The 25,267-nt window shown below is 42.4% G+C and overlaps 1 protein-coding gene and 1 long non-coding RNA gene across 4 annotated transcripts in view; one reads left to right on the top strand and one right to left on the bottom strand.

The window, feature by feature from the left end:
- Positions 1-25,267, bottom strand: part of LOC140303953 (calcium-dependent secretion activator 1-like) — a 654,602-nt gene that overhangs the window by 434,153 nt on the left and 195,182 nt on the right. The gene's annotated exons all lie outside the window — the stretch shown is intronic.
- On the top strand, positions 7,804-8,620 carry LOC140304232 (uncharacterized). Its single transcript, XR_011915242.1, has 3 exons — positions 7,804-7,902; positions 8,360-8,465; positions 8,565-8,620. It is a non-coding gene; the product is annotated as an uncharacterized lncRNA (long non-coding RNA).

Genomic DNA, 25,267 nt, shown 5'->3' with positions numbered 1-25,267 from the left:
TGCTCTATAATTTTACCTTTTTTCTCGGGCACTGTCAAAACTGGTACAGGAGAAGCCAGATGAGTGGGATAACCACTTGGATGCAGTCTTGTTTGGACTCAGGACTAAGCGCCAAGTCACTACAAAATTCTCACCGTTCTTTTTAATGTTTGGAAGAGAGGTAAGGTACCTCAGCGAGATCCCTGAAGAATACAGGGTGAGTTGCACTTTGTATGTTGAAGAAACAATGAACATTGTGTATATTAGTGCATATTAGTGCATATTATTCAGTCGGGATCACATGGTTCCTTACAAGGAGGAGCAAGCAAGAGTGCCACATAGGCTATCAGTGGATTGCACCACCATCCCGTCCTCCTCAGACCTGCCTACCATCCCGCCCTCCTCAGATATGTCTACCATCCCGCCCTCCTCAGACCTGCCTACCATCCCATCCTCCTCAGATATGTCTACCATCCCGTCCTCCTCAGACCTGCCTACCATCCCGCCCTCCTCAGACCTGACTACCATCCCATCCTCCTCAGATACGTCTACCATCCCGTCCTCCTCAGACCTGCCTACCATCCCATCCTCCTCAGATATGCCTACCATCCTGTCCTCCTCAGACCTGCCTACCATCCAGTCCTCCTCAGATACGCCTATCATCCCGTCGTCCTCAGACCTGCCTACCATCCCGCCCTCCTCAGACCTGCCTACCATCCCATCCTCCTTAGACCTGCCTACCATCCCGCCCTCATCAGGTCCATCCAAAAGCACCTTCTCTGGCTTCTCCACAGGGCAAAGGGCCACTGCCATTTCAGGTTGGATGCATACCTCCCCTGCATCCACAAACTCCACAGTCAACACCCCTGTCAGCAAGCACTTGTTTAATAAATGTATTCACTTTTATATATACTAACTCATTGTGACTTTGCAGCTTCGCTTTGCAGTAAGACGTATTGCATCACTTCCTGTTGCTTTGCGTGTGCACTGTGACATTTCTTGCTCCTCTTGAACTGCTAATAGTCACCTTATTTCTCCCTATAATTTACACATCTTGCACAGTTATCTCTATCGCATACTTGTTATATTCTAACGCTCACTCTTACAGATTTTTAGTCTTTATTTTTCACTTTTTAGCAGTGTGTCGGGTTCTCTAGCTTAGCATGGCTACCAGTTCTCTTCCTCCATCTCCTGCTTTCACCTGCTCCATGTGTCAGATGTTTAGTTACTCCTCTGCCTCCATTAGTGGTAACAGTACATGTAATAAATGTAGTCTTTTTGTAGTTTTGGAGGCGAGGTTGTTTGAATTGGTAGCTCGGCTCTGCACTGTTGAAAACCACCCGATAGCGAGCCAGGCCCCTTTAGCCAGTGCAGAGCCAACTAGCCTAGTTAGCGCTATCAGTCGTCCCCTTGCACCTCCCGAGCAGCTGGTACTTAAGAGCGGCTGGGTGACTGTCAGGAAGAGAAGTCATAGTCCTAAAGTCAAGCCCGTGGTTCACCATCAACCTGTCCACGTTTCAAATAGATTTTCCCCACTCAAAGACACACCCGCTGAGGACAAAACCCTGGTAAATGGCAGCTCTATAGTCAGAAACGTGGCATTAGCGACACCAGTGACCATAGTCAAATGTATTCCAGGGGCCAGAGAGGGCGACATAGAATCCTATTTAGAACTGCTGGCTAAGGATAAGCGTAAATACGGTAAAAGAGTTATTCACATCGGCGGTAATGACACCCGGTTATGCCAATCAGAGGTCATTAGAATTAGTGTTGCATCAGTATGTAATTTTAACAAAACAATGTTGGACTCCGTAGTTTTCTCTGGACCCCTGCCAAATCTGACCAGTGATGACATGTTTAGCCGTATGTCCTCATTCAATCACTGGTTGTCTAGATGGTGTCCAGCAGACAACGTGGGCTACATAGATAATTGGCAATCTTCCTGGAGAAAACCTGGTCTGATGAGGAGAGACGGAAGCCATCCCACTTTGGAAGGAACGGCTCTCATTTCTAGAAATATGGACGAATTTATTAGCCATCCAAAAACATGACAACCCAGGGTTGTGACCAGGATGCAGAGTTGTAGTCTAAAACACTTCTCTGTGGCTTCCCACCTGCTGCTGCCCCCCCAATCAAAAAACACAAAAGGAGCAAATCCTATTAACTATTAAATGTGGTTTTCTGAATATTAGATCTCTCCTTTCGAAGTCTCTGTTAGTGAATGACTTGATCTGTGATCATCATATTGATATATTTTGTCTTACAGAAACCTGGCTGCAGCAGGAGGATCATGTTAGCATTAATGAATCAACTCCCTCTGACTATTTAAATGTTAATGTTCCTCGAACCACAGGCAGAAGAGAAGGAGTGGCAGCTATCTTCAGATCAGGGTTACTAATCAGTCCATGACCCAAGATTAGTTTTAGCTCTTTTGAATCTCTGATTCTCAGTTTTTCCCACCCAAAGTGGAAATCAAAAAAACCTCTTGTGTTTGTTGTTGTGTATCGTCCACCTGGCCCTTATTCTGAGTTTCTGTGAGTTTTTATCACAGTTAGTGCTGAGTACAGATAAAGTCAGTGTAGTGGGTGACTTTAATATCCATGTAGATGTTGAAAATGACAGCCTAAATATTAACTTTAATTCTATATTAGACTCTATTGGATTTTCTCAAAGTGTTCACAGACCTACTCACTGCATTAATCATACCCTTGACCTTGTGCTGACTTATGGCATTGAGAGTGAACAGTAACAGTGTTCCCTCATAACCCTTTCTTGTCTGACCATTTTTTAATAACTTTTGAATTTACATTACTTGACTATATGGCTTCTGAGAAGAATTTTACATATAAAAGGTGTCTATCAGAGAATGCTGTAACCAGATTTAAAGAGTTGATTTCATCATCCTTTTCTTCACTGCCATGTGCAGATATGACAGAGGACGGCTACCTAAATTTTACTCCAGTAGAACTTGACTCTCTTGTTGACAGCACTATAGCTTCAATGCGTACAACACTGGACAATGTTGCTCCTCTGAAAAGGAAGGTAATCAGTCGGAGGAGGTTGGCTCCTTGGTATAATTCACAGCTGCTTTAAAGCAGACTGCAAGTAAGCTGGAGAGACAGTGGCGTTCCTCTAATTTAGAAGAGTCTCAATTAGTCTGGAAAGATAGTTTAATAACGTATAAGAAAGCACTTCGTAAAGCTAGAACTGCTTATTATTCATAATTGATAGAAGAGAATAAGAATAATCCAAGATTTCTTACAATTATATACAATACAATTGGCTTGAATTGGACTATATTATTTCCGTGCCTTGAGATGACAATTGTTGTAATTTGGCACTATATAAATTAAAACTGAATTGAATTTAATTGATCTCCATTTGCAAGCTTAAAATGTTGAGGCCTGAAATTGTATGAGCAGGCTTCTGTCTGCTACAGATTTACATACAGTCCTAAGAACTCTGAGGACTTCACAAATAAGGATAACTGTAAAATGCTGAAATACATTGTAAAACTCACATGTTAACTGTAAAAGTAGGCTAAAAGAGATATACATATGATTGATTTAGTCACAGGTTAAATGATCAGCTGAATATTCTACCATTTTTAAAACTTGAAATATCTTATAAATCAAAAATAACCATCAATAAAATCCAAATTTGAATCTATGACACCCTCAAGTTAACAAATGGATATAATAACATTTTATGTTTATGTATTTAGCAGACGCTTTTATCCAAAGCGACTTACAAATGAAGATATAACGAGCTGTATAAAAAGCTAACAATAAACTACATAGAAGGAACCTACTAGTCTGACTATGTCAGAGGTGACAGAGTAGAGATAGGGTACAGGCATAGAAAGAAGTGCAGAAAGATTAAGTGAAAAGATAGAGGGGGTAGGGAAGTACAAGGTAAGTGCTAGGATAGGAGGTGATCTCTGAAGACCTGGGTTTTCAAGAGTTTATTGAAGATAGACAGGGACGCCCCTGTTCTGGTAGCGCTTGGCAGGTCATTCCACCATCGTGGGATGACACATGAAAAGAGGTTGGATTGTCTTTGGCGTGGTGTAGGAGCTGCTAGACGACAATCCTGGGACGAACGGAGGGACCGATTTGTGATATAAGCCTTTGCAAGAGCATTCAAGTAGATGGGAGCCGTTCCACTAGGCACTTTGTAAGCTAACATCAGTGACTTGTTGGGTGGCATGTTGGGTAAGGTATGGTCTGATCTTTCTTATGTTTAGTAATGCAAAGCGGCATGAACGAGCAACTGAGGTAACGTGATCTTTGAAGGTTAGTTGGTCATCAATTATGACACCCAAGTTTCTAGCTACCTTTGATGCAGCAAGAGATAGGGATTTGGTTTGGATGCAGGTGCTGTGTTGTATGGTTGGTTTGGCTGGGAAGACAAGCAGTTCAGTTTTTCGGAGGTTAAGTTGGAGGTGATGGGCTTTCATCCATGTTGATATGTCAGTGAGACAGTCTGAGATTCGTGCTGAGACCGTGTGGTCATCAGATGGGAATGACAGATAGAGCTGGGTATCATCAGCATAACATTGGTATGAGAAGCCATGTGATCGGATGATCTGTCCCAGTGAGTTGGTGTATATGGCAAAGAGAAGAGGTCCCAGTACTGAGCCTAGGTGGTGCGCTGCAGAAGTGTGACCAAGCCAGGATACTTTGAAGGACCGACCAGTGAGGTATGATTCAAACCAGGAGTGTGGTCTCCCTGTGATGCCCATGCTAGAGTGTATGGACAAAAAGATACTGTGGTTGACAGTGTCAAATGCAGCTGATAAGTCGAGCAGGATAAGTACAGAAGACTTAGCTGTCACTCTGGCTTTTTTTAAGGCTTCTGTCACAGCAAACAGAGCCGTTTCGGTGGAGTGTCCACTTTTAAACACAGATTGGTTTGGGTCAAGGAGGTTGTTATGTGAGAGGTAATCGGTGACCTGCTTAAAGACCGCCTTTTCAATGATTTTAGACAGAAACGGGAGGAGAGAGACTGGCCGATAATTCTCCACATGAGTTGGAGGGAGGGAAGGTTTCTTGAGCAGCGGTGTAACCTGCGCTTGCTTGAATGTGGTAGGAAATGTGCCCGATGTCAGTGAAGCATTAATCACATGCGTGGTTGCTGCAGTTACAGTAGGAACAATGGATTGGAGAAGATTAGTAGGAACGGGGTCCAGCAGGCATGTAGCAGGACGGCTACATGTGAGAAGTTTAGACACACTGCTCTGAGTGAGAGGGGTAAATGAGGAAAATGATGGAGTACGACTTCTGCATGCATATTTTGTGGTACCAGGTTCGGTAAACTGTTTGCTTATAGCTGCTACTTTGTCAGTAAAAAATTAGGCAAAGGTGTCTGCTGTTAGATTGGTAGCAGGTGGCGGAGGCAGAGGATTAAGCAGAGTTTTGAAGGTGGAAAAAAGTTTCCGCGTGTCAGTAGTACTGTGAATCTTGTTGATGTAGAAAGACTTTTTTGCATCAGTAACACTGTATGCGAATGATGACAGTAGCGACTGGAATTTAGCTAGATCTGCCGGATCTTTTGACTTTTGCCATTTCCTTTCTGCAGCTCTGAGATTGGTGCGCAACACTCGGAGAGTATCATTAAGCCAGGGGTGAGACAGGGAGGATCGAGAGGGTTTGGTGGATAGAGGACACAGACTATCCAGAGATAAGCTCAGTGTAGAGCAATGGGACTCCGTGGCATCATTAACCTGAAGGGAGGAGAATGTGCTGGAGGTTGGAAGAGCGGAGGCAACAACAGAGGAGAAGCGGGTGGGCGACAGGTTGCAGAGATTGCGGCGGAAGGAAACCATAGGGGTAGAAGCAGATGGTGTTCTCGGGAGACTCACTCTGAACTGAATGAAATAGTGGTCAGAGAAATGCAGAGGTGTGACAGATAGGGCCTCTGTGGCACAGTTTCTTGAGAAAACGAGATCGAGCTCTTTGCCAGCTTTATGGGTCGGAAGACTGCTGAGCAGTTGTAGCTCAAACGAGTGCATTAGTGTCAGAAAATCAGAAGAGTTAGGACTGTCAAGGTGGATATTCATGTCACCAAGGACCATTATGGGACAGTCATCCTCCAGGATAGAAGAGAGCAAGGTGTCTAGTTAATTTAGAAAGTCGAGTTGTCCTGGTTGGGCGATATACGACAATCATATAGATTTTGACCGGTGCAGTTACCAAGATGACGTGGTATTCAAAGGTATTGTATTTAGCATCAGGTAGCAGTTGGGTGTATTTCCATTTGTTGGAAATGAGCATGCACGTTCCACCACCTCTCCCAGATGTACGAGAGGTGTGGGAGAATGAGTGGTTGGTCGAAAGTGCAGCCGGGGTAGCTGTGTTGTCAGGCTTAATTCAGGTTTCAGTGAGAGCCAGGATGTCAAGAGACAGGTGATTAGCATAAGCCATAATGAATTCTGCTTTGTTTACCGCTGATTGGCAATTTCACAACCCCACAGACAAGGGTGTGTCACAGAGTGAAGTGGGTTTTAGAGAGCGGTTGTTAAGGTTGCAGTGGCGTTTGGTTGTGTGAAAACTTTCAAGTGAGCCGGAGACAACAGGAATGGGTTTAAGGCACATTTTAAAGCAGGTGGTGAGGCCAGAGCGACATGGATGAGACAAGTAGGACAGGTTTGACTTGTTCAGTGGCCACGCAGGTAGACACGCTAGTTTTTACCCAAGAATGTCTTCACACGAGAATGGCTGACGCTTCAAGCATCACCCCTTACTTTATGTTGTGCACAGCCGTTCATGTGTTAGCTAATTGCACTAGGCTGAGACCGCCCACCAAGACCAACAAGTGTTTTCAGAGAGGGGAGTGACCGCCCGTTCACAGCTCCTGAATACTCTGATTGCTTTGCGATGGCCCAACACATGTTGATGCAGTCTGCATAGTATTGCTGAATAACTGTAACTCCACTCTTGCAGTATATCAATTAATTTTTGACTCTATATTTAGGTGATCTTGCCAGCAGAGAAAAAAAACTGTTTTTCTGGATCCACTGGGGGAAAGAAAAACATCTGTGAATCACTGCAAGGTAATTTTGTATGAATTTATTTTTGACACTTTAAGGTTAAAATAGGTTAAAAATCATGGACAACAAAGTGTATTAGACAAATGTGTATTAGAGTGAAGTAGACATTAATACAATTTTGTTTTTTAAAAACTTACTGTAATTACTGGCCAGACTTGGGGCACAGCGCTGTGAAATTTAAGTAATGTTTAGATAAAAATATATTAAATGTGCCAATATAGCAGAACCTATCAAGTCAGTACAGTGGGTTTTTTTCACATTAGTTTTAACATAAAACTTAAATAGACAGGTTTATATTTACTATGGGGAAAGTCTTAGATATGGAGATTGGAAACTTAAAGAAAAGGATTATACATTTTGAAAAAAATGATAGGCCTGTAAGCAGGTTTAGATATACGTGATCCACCTACTGCTACATAAGTTAATAGAGACCTTTCCTAGGCTGTAATCCTCCCATAATTTTTAATCATCCCTTCCAGCTGTGATAAATCTCTTTCTCAAAGTCTTACTTCATTATATCCCAATTTTGTATTCCTATCACAATTTCAAAGCAATTTACAAAAAAATAAAGCGAATAATTGTTGGTGGTACTGATATCATTTCCCTGTACTGTGCTAAAAATGAATTCAGATTTTACAAAACTCTTTACTTACAAGTCTAAGTTAACTCTTTTCCTTGGAAATCCAGTTTTTACTTCCTCATTCTCCATTGTTGTGCTTTGTTCCAATATGAAATGCGATTGGAACCAGTAAAGAACTTCGTTTTTAGATCATTCATGAGGCACAGGGCTAACTGTATCCCGATGGGCGTGTGAAACAATGTCTCACCCACTGCAACATAATGCCACATCTTGTGGAGCCTATGCATTGAAGGTACATATCACAGCATGATTAAGCCTAATGTAAGGATTAGAATGAAAGTAATTTAGATTATACAGCAGTAATTTTAAACCTCTAGGTTCATCCAAAAAAATTATAATTCAATCATTAATCCCAACACTGGCTGTTGTGATTAAATGTAGACAATCCAGAAACATTTATGAGACATCTGAAATTTTGATATGAATAAATAGACAATAGTGTCAATCACATTAACCCCTTGATTAAATAGTCAGAAACTAACTCTGAACTTTGCCTTAAATGTTTGATGTTACACACAAGCATGTTTAAGAAAGTTCTGCCATTACACTTTTACATAGATCGGGTTACTTTTATTGATCAAAATTAAACAAAACTCATGCTACTGTTTTTAGGGCATTGGGTGGTTCAATAAATTTCAAACACTTGTTGTAGGATTACCATTTCTCTTAATAAATCTATTCTTTCACAGTTTGCAGAGTACATCATGGGTGGATTATCTCTGGACTTCGACAATTCAGCATCCGGTGTAAACTCCATCAGAGAGCACATTGCTGTTTTGCTCCTAGAAAACACAGGTGGTTTTTATCTTCCTTAATGTAATTAATTTATTTGGGTATCATTTACTCTATTCAAACATTGCTCATAGTTGATGGAAAAAATCCTTGTTTTTGCAGATGACTTGACTAACTTGTGCCATCTGTGTGGGGAGCAGGATGGGGACACTCATTGGGAAACTGTTTATGTTTTACTTGTCCTTCTTAAGTCTGGCTTATATTAATAAAAATACTAAATATTATTAAAAATTCCATATGTAAGGAAAACATAAAAATAAATTCAAATTAAGATTGGATGTGAATTCTGCCCGCGGTGGTTCCAAAGGAGCTGTGCCAAGTACAAAGGCCGAAATGAATATATTTGTGCAGCCTGCCAGTAGCATGTGTAGCTATTGGCCCTGTATCTGATATCTATACAGTTGTCATGATGTCAGTGTTTATGTCTGTTTTTTTAATTAAGACATTGAACAAGCTCTTGTCTAAAATGTAGATGATTTTATGCCATTCCTGGGTAATTTGGAACCTAGCAATTCTTAGATGAAGTCATTTTGAGGCAGAAAACATATTTAAGTTACAAGGAAGGAGCAGCAGTCAATTTTTGGCAGGTGAAAATGCCCATTTTGTGTTGTAATGATTCTTTGAAATAATTCCAAGTTGTCCTGTGAGCTCAGATCTTTAAATTATGAAGCTTATGAATGAAACCAAGCCATATTTAGGCAGAAATAACCTCTCAGTAACTGTATTTGGCCTTCAATCAATTTTTGGCAGGTGAAAACTGATTGAAAACTGCAAAACACATCAAAATGGGAAGCAAATGCTGTGTAGGACCCTGATCAGATTAAAGAAACAAACAACGCAGAGTCGTTGCAAAAGTGATATCTTTATTGAAAACCCACCAGTAAATCACATTCATTATAGTCTAATTTCCAAAGACAGGGCTACACAAAGTCATCAGACATTACCAAGCACAGAGACATGTCTATCACGTAATGGCCGTTACCGTAACGGTACTCCCCATGGCCAATCAACCCTGCCGTTACGTGATAAACGTTAAACTTTCGAAGCTATAATTAGGCCTACATTATGATGCAGTTTTGTGTTTCCTCATATTATGACCGTTTAATCCAGAGAAAAGCAGACGGTTTTGCGCTACCGCTCAACGGGCTGCTGTGCGTGGGAAAGACACCAGCTTCCACCATCCTCGCATCCCTGAGTCGGATTTTCAAAGAATCAGATGTTCATCTGCGCTGTCTCCCCATACGCCCCTCAGCCTCGTCAGAAAGGTGTGGTTTGACATCCAGCTGTGTTTTGCTCGGCGTGGCAGGCAGGGGAGCCGTGAGCTGACCATGACATCTTTCATCATCCAAAGAGACGAGGATGGCGTTGAATACGTCAGCCTGGTGCATAATCCTCAGACAAAATATCATAAAGATCCGAACGACCCACACAAGGAAAACCTAAGAGGTTTCATGTTTGCCAGGCCAGGAGATCCTCTGTTTCCAGTAAAAAGTTTTAAAAAGTACACCTCCAAGTGTCCACCAGATGCAAAATTGTTTTATCTCCACCCGAAGTGCTCCATCACCTGGCATCTGATGTGTGGTACTCCAGGGAACCGATGGATATCCACTACCTGGGGAACATGCTGAAAAAAATCTGCGAAAAGGTCTGTACAAAAGCTACATTCTAAAAATAAGGTAGAACCCCTCTTCTGTCCTCATTAATTTAGCCTAAGTGTGTTTATGATTGTTGTTGAGCTTTGCAGCTTTTACTCGCGCTGAACTCGGAGCATAAGCTGACGGAGGCAAATATATTATTTAACTTCTTTTAGTATATTTATTTGACACTAGCACACACTCATGTCTTGAGTCATGGAGGATCAATGAACTTGCAACTCACGCCGTAAAGAAAACAAACAAAAAAAAAAACTGGGCGTGGCTTAAACAAAACGCAATGACACAGCATGAGCTTCTGGGACCCCACAGCAGTGAAAACAAGATGCTGCATTTACATAAACAGCAGTACAATAACGTCACACATTAACACAGTCTTATGTTGTGTGTCTCATAACAACTGACTACACTAAACAATTGTTAAGAATGTTTCTTAACAATTGTTTCTTCCAGGTTTTTCTGCCGCGGGTTTACACCAACCGCATTCTCCGGAGCACAGCTGTCGGTCATCTCTCTGACGCCGGGCTGGAAATTCGCCAGATCATGTAGGTGACAGGGCATAGTTACGAGAGCAGCCTACAGGCTTACTGGGCTCCGTCAGTACAAGAAAGACGTGAATTGAGAAACATTTTGTCATCTTCCAATGTCCCACAAACTTTAAATCTCCGTCCATCAAATGCCACGATGGACATGCCAATATCGCTTTCAAATGTTACGATTAATGGAAATGTAGCATTTAATTTTAAATAGTGCGTTAATACTTAAGTTACCTCTGGCATACTGCCATTGCCTGTCTTTCTGACTTGCATACTGCTTGCTTTCCTTTCTACACATTTGATGATCAGAGTGAATGGTTGATAATATTTGCTGTAATAAAAACGATTTAGGATCAAAGTGAACTTTGATCCTTTGAAACAAAATTTTGCATCATCCTCTGGACACACACAAGCAGTGAGCAGTGCACTGGCCTTCTGAACTTATTCTTTGAATCAGGTAACGTAACCTTAAACCATAATCTAATTTCCCTTCACTGATCAACTGCTGCGGTCGAGTCGCTCTGACCACGTTGCTAGGCAACGCCTGCATAGGGAGATATTAAATAGTCCGCTCAGCTGTGACTTGTAAAAAAATAAATAAATAAAAACTCATTTTAACTCTAAAACACACAATAAAAATATTAATGATTGATGTAATATTTATTTATTTCGTAAGTGACCATGGTGTAAGCGGGGTAATGGCTTCCGAGGTGTCCATTATCAGAAATTAATGGACTTTGCGGAAGCAAAATTTAAATAGTTTGTAAGAAGTTAAGAAAGAGGGAGAGCTTTCTATTGAGGGAGGCCTTCTCCTGAGAACAAGAGTATCTGGCTAAAGCGTTCACTGATTGGTCGAATTCCTGAAGATTTTTAGTTTCACTTACCACTTCTGATTCAGATTTGTGCCGATTTGTGCTGATTTATGTAGTGATGAAACAGCCTTGACTTTGAACTTCAGTCTCCCTTCAAAGCCAGTGTCTCAGTTTCCTGTTCATAAAACTGTCTGCCATGAAGTGTAGGAAACAAATCAAGTGCTGACCAGTAAAAATGTCATGTCAGTGATTATTCGCAGTCAATATGGTTCAGTGGAAGAAGCTATTTGTGAGTCTGCTGGTGTGCAGCAGCAGCTTCTTATCCAGGTAGTTCTTCCTGGGGATGCACAGGAAGTGCAGCTGCTGTTGAGCCTTCTTCACCAGGCCCTCAATGTGGTGAGTCCAGGAGAGGTCGCTGGACATATGGGTGCCAAGAAAGCTGAAGGTGGTGACAGTTTTCACATGCTCACTGTTTATGAAGAGGGCAGTGTGGTCTTGCCTGTGCTTTTTTTTTAACATTCAAAATCAGGTTGTTTGTAGAGCACCAGAAGGACAGTACATTAGCTGTCACATCTCCATCTGAGATGAGTCCAACCACAGTGGTATCATCAGTGTGGTGTGGTGGGTTGGGTTGGAGTACAGTCATAGGTGAGTGTACATTGTCAAGGAAAGGTAATGGGGCCAAGTCTGACAGACAGTGTGTGGTGTGTGAGGAAGGGTTTTATCCAGATGCAGGTCGGGGGGATCTGTATATGGAGCTATTTGGTGATTAAGATGTCTGCAATTATTGTGTTGAATGCTGAACAGTAGTCCATGATGAGCATCCTCACGTAGCTCTGCTGGTTCACTAGATAACTCAGTGCTTTGTACAGGGTAATGGCTATATTGTCCTCCGTGGGCTGGTTCGCTCTGTAAGCAATAAATTGGGATGTCGAAGGAGGGAGGAAGGCAGTCCCTCACTCAAAGCACTTCTTGACTACAGATGTGAGTACAAGTCTGTAGACACTGAGTCATTCTATGACGGCTTTTTTAGGGAATGGGGATGATTGTGGAGGCCTTCAGATATGTAGGGACAGTAGCGTGTGTCAGGGACAGGTTGAACTATCTGCCTACCTGTAAGTCGCTTTGGATAAAAGCGTCAATTAACAATGTAAACAATGACCAGCTTGGCGAGGATCCCTGCCAGTTGCTCTGCATATGTTTTGTCCAGTCCAGCAGCTTTCCTGGGGTGCACTGCTCTCAGATTTTTCCTCACCTCATGTTCTTAGACAGAGAGAGGAGGAGTGTTGGAGTCAGTTCTTCCATTGTTTATTTGTTTCTTTCTTGTAATTTAATTTCAATTATTGTATTATTTTCCGTCCTTGGCAGGGCCTTTGTGTTATTTGTATGAGAATACTCTTAGTATTCTGTCTTGTTCCTGCCTGCTGTCTGCATTTGGTTCCACCTCTTTTCATGAATCCTAACATTGTTGGAGAGGCATTGAGTGCAGGTCTGTGGTGGTCTTGAAGCTGCAGCTGCTGGAGGATAATGGGCTCTGACCTCTGTAGTTGGTTATGGCCTGGATGCTCCTCCACATCTGCTGTAGGTTGTTGTCCATCAGATAGCCCTCCATCTTCCTCCTATATGACTTCTTTGCCTGTTGTATGCCACTCCTCAGGTTGGCTATGGTAGTGTATAGAGAGCTTTTCCTCATCCTGAAGGCTGAGTTACGAGCTCTGATAAGGGCCTGGATTTCACTAGTCATCCAGGATTTCCTGTTTGGAAAAACCCGATTGCTTTTGTTGACTGTCACATTTTCCACTGAGCTGAAGGAGAGCATTTTCACACTAGGTTTTGACAATTTGTGTGCTTGGGTTTATCTATTGTTTATTCAACAGCTGCAAGAGGACACTCTAGGCTTGTGACAACTGTATGCTAACAAAGAAAGCTAATTGCAGGCTGAAAGCAAGATGGCCAGAGCTTGGGGAACGAGTCCATAGGTGGGTGCCCTCCCACCATCACTATACAAAATTCATGTGGAGCTTTTAGCATATAATTGAAACATACATATGCACAAGCATTAATTCACTCACATGCTCACCCCGCTATTACAATGTGACTTTTGGCTTTAGTGATAATCATTAACTATGGCGATTTTCCTTCTCATATACTTGCTGCTGGTGACGTTGTTGCTGTTTGTTTGTTGTGTGTTTCTTCCCATTTATGTTTGTGCAGGTGCTCCTGATCCCATATGGCCGCAGTTTGCTTTCTTTTCTCTCCACAGATGAGACAGTTGGTTATCTGGTTTTTGACTATTGATGTCTATCTTTTCAAGCTCTCTCTTCACTCCCTCTCTCTTTCTTTAATCTCTCCTTTAAAACAAAAGCTGTGGGCTTTGTCTTTGCTGATGCCTGTGCCTCTGAGTCCAGCCAAAAGAATTTACGAATAATTTCTGCTGCTTGGATTAGTGTTGAGGAGGCATAACTGTAAACAATGCTTTTGGGTTGTCATGTCTGTAACCTTGAAATGACTGCGCCGATGATATCACTATCAGCACTGGCAACAGAACATTTTAAACATATGCTGCTACTAGAATAACAAAGATAAACTCTTTCCCTGTATATACTATGGATGTAAACTCAGATCTAAGAGTTTAATATCCAGCATTACATCATCTGTTACTATAGAGAATTGCTATACGGAGTATAATATATATTGGAGTCAAATATATATTCTTTCAGTCATGTCCTGGTGAAACACTAATACTGCATTCCTGTTTTTCATCAAGGAAGAAAAAAAGTCCAAGAGGACCACAGCTATTGCTCTAGACAATAACTGATTACTGCTATTAATTCTTTATGCTGCAAAATATTTTCCCCTTTTTGGGACTAATAGCGTTCCCAGTCAGGCCTATTTAACCCCGTCGTCCCAGACATCCGGGGGCTCCTTGCTCCTTTCTGTGTTCTTCATTCATGCACCCCACATTGATCATCGCACCCATGCACTCACCCACACCACTGAAGCTGATTCTCATATTCCATAAATCTATTGATTATAATAAACTTGGGTTTGTTTATAATTAAGTTTGGTATTTCGCCTGTTTTTGTTGCGGCCTACGAGCCGGTCGTAACAATATATATATAAATATGTATATCTCAAATAACAGTAAAAAGTTATAAAAACAGTCATTGTGTAGGGCTATATCTCTGGGTATGAATGAACTCCTGTATTTTTCTTTGAAGCTTAAGAAACCTCTCACAAAATACTCTCCATTGTTTATTATGGGTGCCAATGCCAAAGGCAGGGCACACATATTGCTATTGTGTGAGACTATTATTATTCTCCCGCTTCCGTCACGAATTGTTGGCGCGCTACTCCTCCCGCAGCGAAGGTCTGACCGAAATAAAAAACACATCGCTGCGTGCGTGCCGATGGGCAGAAGTGTGCTTGTATTTATCTCTCTCATTACTCGAAAGGCATAGCGGAAAAATGGGGAAAAGTGGGCAAATTGTCAATGGGAAAATGCATTGAGAAGGCCTTGGAGGCCTCCTAACTCAGCCATACAGCGTCACAAACACATCATTCAAAGTTTGTATGTGACAGGAAAGACTCAAAGTTAACTGTGGTAAAGGGCTTGTTAATAGCTTATACAGCTTTGACACAACGGCAGTTTACGTTTTAGGTGGCCAGAGGAGGTCGTCTCATGCTGCTCACACTCTAACTCCCACTCTAAAAATCTTTAAAAAAAACCATTTCTCGAACAAATGCCTGTCACGTCATAAATATCTGCCTGATCTGGATGAATTATACATCAAAATGTAGGTATTTTAGTTCTCTTTCACCCAATGTGACTGTCATTGAGCTTGGCCTCACAGATTTCTCACAAATCACCTCTGAGCGCAGAGAGGGAACATTCTATCCCATTATAAAAAGGCCGAGCCGTGAAATCAGTCGGAAAACTCATTTTAAAACTGCCATAAAATAGGAGCCACAGACAGTAGAAGAATAAAAATTACACCGCTGGCTTCCCCCGTCTCTTCTGGCGCTCACGGTGAAAGATAGTCGGATACGAATTCTACTTTTCGAATAGCGACCGTTTGTTCCAGACTTGTGCCTCAATATGAAAACCCCATGATTTTAAGGGGACAAAGTGAGGTGCAGATTTGACAGTTGACAGTTGGCAGGTACAGCTGTTGTCCATAGCAACTAATGCTGACCACACCCAAGATGGCTGCCCTGTTCTATCACAGCTGATAAAGCCAGAGCCAAGATGGTGGATGAGGGCAGAGCCAAGATGGCTGATGAGGGCAGAGCCAAGATGGCTGGCCTGCTGTAGCAGCATTATGACAGCCTGTTTTATCTGTAATCCTAATACAATATAACATGACAGCCTCTGTCTCTCAGCGGGCAGCAGCAGGGCAGGAGCAGGGCAGCCAACATGGTTAAACTGTGATAACAGGTTCATGCCAGCCGCTCACGAGACAAATGCGACCTTCTGTGTGATAACAGGATCATGGCAACTGCTGACGACACATATGCCCGCGAAAGGAAAATTGCACGCATGTCTGTCAACCGAGCTGGTTGACCATCAGCAGCAGAGAAATAAAAGGATACCTTCGCTCAAACTCATTTTGACAGGTGACCTCTGACCTCTTATCGATCAATCAAATTAATATGACAGGTGACCTTTGTTTGACATCCGTTTGCTGACATCTGGGGATATGACTTTTGACCTCTTATCGATCGATCAAGCTATTTTGACGTGTGACCTTCGTTTGACATACATTAGCCATCTGTTGAAGCGATCTAAGGAAGGAAGGGGGTGTTTATGGCTAGGGTTAAGAATGATTACAGCTAAAGTCAGGAGGTTGTGAGAAATATATTAGTTGAATGTTTAAATAAGAGAAAGGGTTAGGGTTAATAGAAAAGGTTAAGTTGTAGAAGCGGTCAGCATTTTAACAGCTTCAAAGACCGGTCCCTGTAAGGTAAAGATGGGAAAATAATTAGATGTGTGGGGTGGGGTATTGTTCGACCCCAGGGAGGATGGGTTGTTTATAGCAAATAGAGGTAGGTTTAAATTACATAAAAAAGGTTTCCCTCTTAGTTTGTATACATGTTGTATATGGTATCATGGGCTAATCTACAGAGAATTCACTAATAGAACAGGTTGCCCATAAAGTTTACATCTAGTTCTCGCTCTGACTGATCAGCTCATACTATGAGAGTCAACTGCAGGGGGTCGCAAGAATGCATCATACAGTGGCACTGAACAGTAGGAACAAATGGGTTCAATAAGAATGCAAAGTACAGTGTGGTAAACAGTATGTGTCGTTGTCTTAGTTTGCAAGTAAACAAATGAACATATATTATGTTCACTAGAATGCACCATGCTGTGTGGGAAAGAGACAACGTCTTACTTCACAAGTAAACAGAATCAATCTGTTACTAACCGTAGGGTGGATGTAAACTAAGTGTGAAGAGCAAATGGGTTGAAATTAGCACTTCAAGAAATTTTTAAAACACTCCCTTATTTCTATGGAGGGGGGTGTAAGACTATATAAAATGGTTCAGGCATTTACGTCAGGGGCTCAACCGACAGGATAGGAACCATGGACACAGGTACACAAAAAGTCTCCTTAAAACTTAAAAAAAACAAAAAACAACAACAAACAACTTTTTTAGGACGGAAAACAAGAGCTGACATCCATACACAGCCAACCGGCGGTTCTTTGGCACTCTTAGGAGTATTCAACGGTGAGTAAAAAAGATCTGATGATAAACATATGAATGCGTGTATAATTATATTACCACACCATGACAGAGTGTTAATTTCCAGAGTTGGACGCAGAGGATTTGGATGATTTCATATTGACGCAAGCCGATTATGGTAATGTCACTTTAACTTTAATAACCTTTAACAAGTGAAATGTTTCAATGAAATAACATCAGATGTAACTGTTTACAGATTTACTAAACAGTGTGGAGCAAGGCCGAAAAAAGAAGAACCCAGTCGTGTTCGAGGGTGAATTGACTTTAAACGCACCGGGAGGGGGAAACGGACTTTCCCTGAATAAATCCCGGCTACGACGAAGACTGCTCCCTGTACAGCACAATCAGTTTTCAACTGAGTGTCCGAGTGTTAGTACAGAGGACGGACGGCAGGAAACATCTGTTCTACACACACCACCGGCTATACCTTACACCCCACGAGAAACCCAGCGACCCGAGTCGCCTGTGAGCGGCTACCATACCGATACGGCTGCGGGTGAAGGGGCACGGGCTGTCGGTTTACTAGGCTGCATAACGGCGCAGCTATTAGAGGCGCCAAGCGTTGCTCGCGGGGAGGAAGGACCCCTCGCTAAACAGCCTGATCAGCGGGGTAAGTTTTTAAAAAAAACTCATCACTCATTGTTTTTGTTTTCTCACGTGAGCGCGTAAGCGTCATACGTCATCAACACGGATGTGACGCATAGGGAGAGACTGAGGGTGAGAGGGGTTAAAAGAGCGCAGCCTTTTTTCAGTAGAACTCATGTCTGGTGCCTGTAAAACAAGCCGGTTGATATATTATTACTGCTCTGTCCACTTATCCATGCTGCATTCAACGGGAGCATTACATGGTAACATCTATGCAAATTTCACATAGTGTATACTTAAGCAAGGTTTTTTTATTTATTTATCTATTTTATGCTATTAAACTGTGTTTCAATTTGACAGAATCTGATGTTATAGTTCCCGTGAGGTCCGTGGTGAAGAATCGACGATGCAGTAGAGTGCGCAACAGACTGTCGCTTGTCGAAGGGCTAATGAAAGGTACAACCTATAATTATTATTATTATTATTATTATTATTTTAAATCATTATTATTAATTTTTAAAAATTTTTTTTTGTAATTTCTTTAATTTTTTTATTTATTTTAATTTTAATTTTTAATTTTTAATTTAAATTTTTTTTAAACTTTAATTTAAATTTTTAATTATTAATTTTTTTTTTTTTTTTTTTAAATTCACAATCACTGAACCAGGTATATTCAAAATACTTTTATGGTTATTTCTCCTTCAACCACAGAGGCCGATCTGTCAATAGAACGGATAAATCCTCCAAGCCGACCCGACCCTCGTCTGTGGAGGAAAAGAAACGCTACCATCCGACGTGAAAGATCAAGAGCTCGGGCATTCATGAGAAGTAGCGAGATTCTTATACAGAGAATTAACCGTGACTTGGCCGTGATTTCGAAGTAAAGTAAATGTGTGTATATATATAAGTAGATATCTTAACCCCTCTTAGCCATTCTCAATTCTGTGTAAAGATGGATAATCAAGCAGGCAGAGCTGTGCCAGCTGTAATATCCGAGGCTGTGGGAAATTTGGAAAACATGTGTGGGATTACTTTACACCACTGGAGTATGCGCTCCTTAATGTCGATTATCAATCATCTCCTATGAATATTGAAGAAGATGAAAATGATCAAATTGATGTGTTACATGAATTAGAATCATCAGTCCTGAATTTAAACGGGCCTCCGCCACCCGGAGTCATCGAATATCGTCCCATCAAAACCAGCTCCTTGTGTCACATCACTAGATACAGCCTCAGCGATTAGTGCTTCTCAATCTTCAGCATCAGACACAGCCTCATCAAATCTGAATTCTTTACCTTCTCCAGCTGCAGCAGAGCAAACTCGGCAGCATGGTAGGGGGTTGAATCAGGAGAACGAAGCCGTCCCTGAATTAGAATCATCAGTCCTGAATTTAAACGGGACTCCGCCACCCGGCCTGAGTTTACAAAATGAGTCATCGAATATCGTCCCATCAAATCCAGCTCCTTGTGTCACATCACTAGATACAGCCTCAGCGATTAGTGCTTCTCAATCTTCAGCATCAGACACAGCCTCATCAAATCTGAATTCTTTACCTTCTCCAGCTGCAGCAGAGCAAACTCGGCAGCATGGTAGGGGGCTGAATCAGGAGAACGAAGCCGTCCCTGAAACGTATCGGAGAGCTACACCTCCACCGATTGAGCGTGAACGTTTCAATTGTCTTGAAATAAGACGTCCCGTCACAATACCGCGTCCGTGCCCTGATAGAATGCCCAACATCGCTGAGTTCACTTCAGCTGTTATGAGCAATCTTATTGAAGTGGCAGAAACAGCGCGATCACACGCCAGATGTAATGATGTCGTCCAGCTAGAATTAGTAGGTGAGAGTATTTCTCAACACATTACCGTTTCTGTCACAAATGAGTCTGATGTAATCCTGAAAGCCTTTCTGGATTTTTTAGACGAGTTAACTCAATCGAACGCAGAGATTGCCTCTGATACTAACATGGAGTTAGTCCTCCAGGTAGTAAGAAACCCTACAGGGGGCGCCAAACGGAAGGCTTCAAAAACCTTAGAATGCGAATTAATCCATAAGAAAAAACGTCACTTGTACATTACAGATAACTGTGACAATCAGCTCTGTTTTGCCATCAGTCTCGCGCACGTCTCCGGTTCTAAATTTACCGATAGTCAGGCTTCGGTCCAGGCGAGAGAGTGGCAGCGTCAGGCAGGGCTGACTGATCAGACTCCGGTGTCTTTCAGTGATGTTGCAAAATTTGAAAAAATCCTAAACAGAAAAATTGTGGTGTTTCACAGAACCATGGGTGATCGAGCTCTGTGTAAATTTGAGACTGATTTCAGAGATCGATCAAGCCCTCTCTTTCTGTCATTACTCCAAAACCATTACTATGGAATAAAAAACCTCAAAGGATTTATAGGGTCGAGGTACATTTGCGAGTACTGCTACACCAGTTACAATGAGCCACACTCACACTCCTGTCCTGGTTACTGTCCCGTGTGCTCCGACTTGTCATGTACAAATCAAGAGTTCAGCCCTGTATTTTGTGTTGATTGCAACAGATGCTGTCGTAACTCATCGTGCTTCAACAGACACAAAGAACCTCGTGAGAGACCCCGAGCCAGAATGCAAGTGAGTGATTGTGATCTGATTAAAAGGTGTCCGACGTGTAAGAGATTTTATCGCGTTGCGATGACTAAGGTAAAAACCCCCCATGTGTGTGAAGGTTTAAAATGCACAATCTGTGGTGAGAAACTGACCCCCAGTAACTCTCAGTGGACACCAGTGCTACATTCAGCCTAGCAGCACCGACGAACGGCTTGACGAAAAACTGATCTTTTATGATTTTGAATCCTTAGTCGGTCAGAATGATGTGCATGTCCCCTTTCTGGTCTGTGCAAAAACGCTGAAAGGTGTCGAGTAGTCTGCCTATGGATTGGATTGTGTCAGGAAATTCCTCCTCCATTTCAGGATACCACGCTACCGAGGATACACGTTTGTTGCTCACAACGGACAAGGATATGATAGCTATCTTGTCCTTAACGTTATGGTGCAACTAGGTATGAAGCCCTCTCTCATCACACAGGGGAGTAAAATTCTCTGTTTTACAGACTGTGATTATGGTTTGAGATTCATCGATAGTCTGTCATTCCTGGCTATGAAACTGAGTATGATGCCGAAAGCATTAGGTTTCAGTGATAACACCAAAGGTTTCTTTCCCCAGAGATTCTCTTCAGAACAGAATTTGAAATATGTGGGGCCTTTTCCTTCACCGAGTTACTACTCTGTAGAACTCATGAGCCCCAGTGAGTAGGGAGAGTTCTACAGATGGTACGGGGGAGTGTGTAAAGGTACCTTTAACTTTCGTGAACAGAGCATGCTTTACTGCAAAAATTATGTAGACATACTCTTCAAGGGGTGTGTCAAATTTTGCGAGCAATTCTTTAACAAGACGCGCGTGGACCCCCTGAAATGCATCATGATCGCGTCGGCCTGTATGAAGGTTTTTACCGCCAACTTTCTGCAGCCTAAAACCCATACCTTCACCCGTTGATTACAGTCAGCAGAGTAAGACCTTCTCAAACGCATCCATCCAGTGGCTGGAGTGGTTAGCATTTAGCAGAGGGATTGAGATCAGCCACGCGTTGAACACAGGGGAAAAGGGAATTGGCCCTTATCACGTAGATGGGTATGCAGAAATTGACGGTGTGAGGGTAGCTTTTGAGTTTTACGGCTGTTTCTTTCACGGCTGCCCCATCTGCCATCTGCCTCGGGACGCATGTCAGCTGAGGAAGGCGCCATTTGAACAGTTCTATGCAGAGACCCGTGAGAGAGAGAGAGAGAGTGCTTCAGTCACTGTATGATCTTCGTCAGCATGTCATGTGGGAGCACGAGTGGACTGAGATGAAAAAGTCCCATCCTGAGGTGATTGAATTTCTCAAGAGCTTTAACGCCCCTGAACCTCTCTCTCCCAGACAAGCACTGTATGGTGGTCGGACCTGCGCACTCAGGTTGAGGTACATTGCGGGGGTAGATGAAACTGTGCACTACGCTGACTTTACATCTCTTTACCCCTATGTAAATTGCAGCTTTCCTTACCCTCTCGGCCATCCCAGAATTATTTGCAAAGATTTTGATGACCCTGACAGCTACTTTGGTTTCATAAGAGCTGTTGTTTACCCTCTGCGTGGGCTGTTTTTCCCAGTTTTACCTTACAAGTCATTTCACGGAAAACTTGTATTCACTCTCTGTCGCACCTGTGCTGAAATGAATAACCAGGCAGGTGCATGCAACCACAGCGATGAGGAGAGAGCGCTAACAGGTGTGTGGGTGAGTGTCGAGTTTAGCAAGGCGTTAAAGCTTGGTTATCATCTTGCTAAAATCACTGAGGTGTGGCAGTTTGACAGGATCTGTAGCTCAATCTTTGTAGACTACATACACACATGTTTTAAGGGTAAACAAGAGGCTTCAGGATATCCCGCAGATGCACTTGATGAGGAGAGTAAGTTGAGGTACGTCAGAGATTGCAAGCTCCATCAAGGTATTCAGCTGGATACCAGCAAAATAGAGGTGAACCCCGCTAAAAGACAGGTGGCTAAACTGTGTCTGAACAGTTTCTGGGGGAAATTTGCGCAGAGGAACGACCTCCATCAGACCACCATCATCACAGACCCGAATAAATTTTTTATTTTCATGTTCTCGGGTAAATACAAGATAGCCTACTTCCACTTTCTATACCGTGACATGTGCATGGTGCAGTGGACTTACAACAAACGGTGCATCGCTCCTCCCAACAAGGTAAACAATGTATTCATTGCAGCATTTACCACCGCATATGCACGTTTAAAGCTGTACAGCTGTCTGGAAGTAATGCAGGACAAAATTCTCTACATAGACACAGACAGTCTGATCTATGTGTTGAAAAAAGGTGAGACTCCTCTGAAACTGGGAAACCATCTGGGGGATTTGACCGACGAGCTGGGGGGTGACACAATTCAGGAATTTGTTGCAGCAGGACCCAAGAGTTACGCCTACCAGACCAGAAATCAGAAAAAGTATCGATGCACGTTAAAGGCATCACTCAGACGCATGAATGCAGCGAGAAGGTCAACTTTGACATGGTCAAAGAGTTAGTGGAGGGATACTTGGCTGACTCCAGAGAAACGGTGATCGAGACCCCTCAGCGTACCATCAGAAGAGATAAAAAGGAGTTTCTGTTAAAAAATGCGACATTCCTGAAAACGTTCCGGGTGGTGTATGACAAGAGACACCTTTTTCCTGACGGTACAACTCTGCCTTTCGGTTATTAAGGTATTAAGGTGGTTAAGAGGGGGAAAAAAAATAAATAAATAAATAAAAATGCCGCAATTTTCTGATATGAAGGAGATTGATTTTGACCCCAGACTAAAGACTCCTTTTTCATGTCTGATTGTGGGGCCCAGCGGATGTGGAAAATCATTTTTTGTTAAAAGTGTTTTAAAAAAGTGTAACCATGTGATGGATGTTGTACCGGATAATATTGTTTGGATTTATACCTCTTTCCAACCACTGTATGCTGAACTGCAGCGGTTGAATAAAAACATCAAATTTGTGGAAGGATTGCCTCATTCTTTTGAAGATGAAAATCTGTTCCCTCCTGATTGTAAGCACTTGGTTATTCTGGACGATGTCATTTTTCAGGCTTCAGACCATCCTGAAGTGGTAAAAATTTTCACACAGTACAGACATCACAGAAATATGAGTGTCATGATGTTGACTCAAAATGTATTTCATCAAGGGAAATACAGTCGCACCATCAGCCTGAACAGTAACTACCTGGTGCTGTTTAAGAATCCCAGAGATAGATTGCAGGTGAATATACTAGCCCGTCAAATCTTCCCCTCAGAGAAAGCTATTTTTCTGGAGAGCTTTGAGGACGCCACCAGAGAGCCGCACAGGTATTTAATCGTCGACCTGACCCACTCATGCCCAGAACAATACAGACTGAGAACGGGTTTACTTCCTAGTCAGTGGCCAGTTGTCTATGTTCCGAAAGCATAGTAATTTATCATGTCAGCCCGTATAAAAAGGAATGCTCCGTTACTCCGAGCTCTGTACCACGCCACACCTCAGAAACGTAAGGACATTCTCGGCCATTGTTCACCCGACTTTCTTAAAGCTTTGTGTGAGATTGCTCTGAATATTTTAAAGGGTAACATTAAGCTATCCCCTCCCCAGTATCGGAGTTTGAAAAAGCAAAAGAAAGTTATCAGACTGCTGGCTGATAAGAGAACCGGTTTAAAACGTAAGCAGCTGGCTCTCAAAAGTCAAGGAGGAGGGTTTATTCTCCCCATCCTAACGGCTCTTGCACCCGTAATTGGGGATCTAGTGGCCGGAATCGTTAGAAGATAAGATGTCGCTCAGTACGGCACAAAAGATGTTTCTCATCTTACCTCATCAGTTCAAACACTTGAGTCAGCCAGAGACTTCTATCAGACAGACGGCGGAGGATGATTTGGATAATAAAATGAGAGCGATACTCGACGAGTCAGGAATGACCTCTTATGAAAAAATTAAGAAATACGACGCCCTGCTGCAAAGATACCTCACCCTAATCAATTAAGGTCAGATGGAGGAGCCGCGGATGACTGTGACTCTCCAGCGAAACAGTCTTAATGATCCAATACCTGAATCAGATTCCCGTGAGACGGATTGTGTTCACGAGCCCGATCAGCTAGAATTGGATGCAACGGCAAGTGAGGTATTAAAAATCCTTCCAAAGCGTGATCGCAGAAATGGTGAATACATCTTGAGGAAATTATCTGAGAGAAATGGCTGGACCACCAGAGGAGAATTTGTTTATCAGGGGCAGGTTGTGAGAGGATCACATTTGGTTGATTTACTTAAAAACCTTCTGCTCCCTTTTAAAAGAAAAGCCCAAACCATGCAACCAGCAGGCTGGACAAGTTTTCTCAATGTTCTGAATGAACTGAACATACCTTTATCCTCTGTGAATAATCCGCAAGCCCGTGAACAATATCGTCGTCTCAAAACAGAGTCGAGCGGAATAGAGAAAATACCATCTGTAAAACCGAAGAAGAAGATAACCCTCTCCCCACATTTTTTAAGATCTGGACATGCTGAGCGAGACGAGGCTGCAAATGAACATAGTCTGCATAAAAAGATAAAACCTCCGCGCTGGGTTACCTTTTCACCATAAATTTCTGTAAGAAATGAATAAATTGATACCGTCATTTGTTCTCAATAAAAAAAATTTATTGATTCCAATTTTCAGAGTCTACAGAGTCATCACTCTATGAACATCTGTAAAGAACAGGCTCCGTGATGAAATGAGGTAGCACTGTGCTTTCTGATGCATCTCTGATATTTTTTCACAAAGTTAGATACCATCACATCATTTTTAAGAACATCGTCACTGTAGGAGGATAATACTTGTTGCAGAGACATTCCGCACGCCCGGTGGCAGAGGTAATAAACGCACTGCTGACCGCAC

This window comes from Leuresthes tenuis, unplaced genomic scaffold (assembly GCF_036924035.1).
Source record: "Leuresthes tenuis unplaced genomic scaffold, fLeuTen1.0.hap1 SCAF_3, whole genome shotgun sequence".
In the NCBI taxonomy this organism is placed as follows: domain Eukaryota; kingdom Metazoa; phylum Chordata; class Actinopteri; order Atheriniformes; family Atherinopsidae; genus Leuresthes; species Leuresthes tenuis.
Note: the sequence above shows the minus strand (reverse complement) of the source record. Positions and strands in the feature narration are given on the sequence as shown.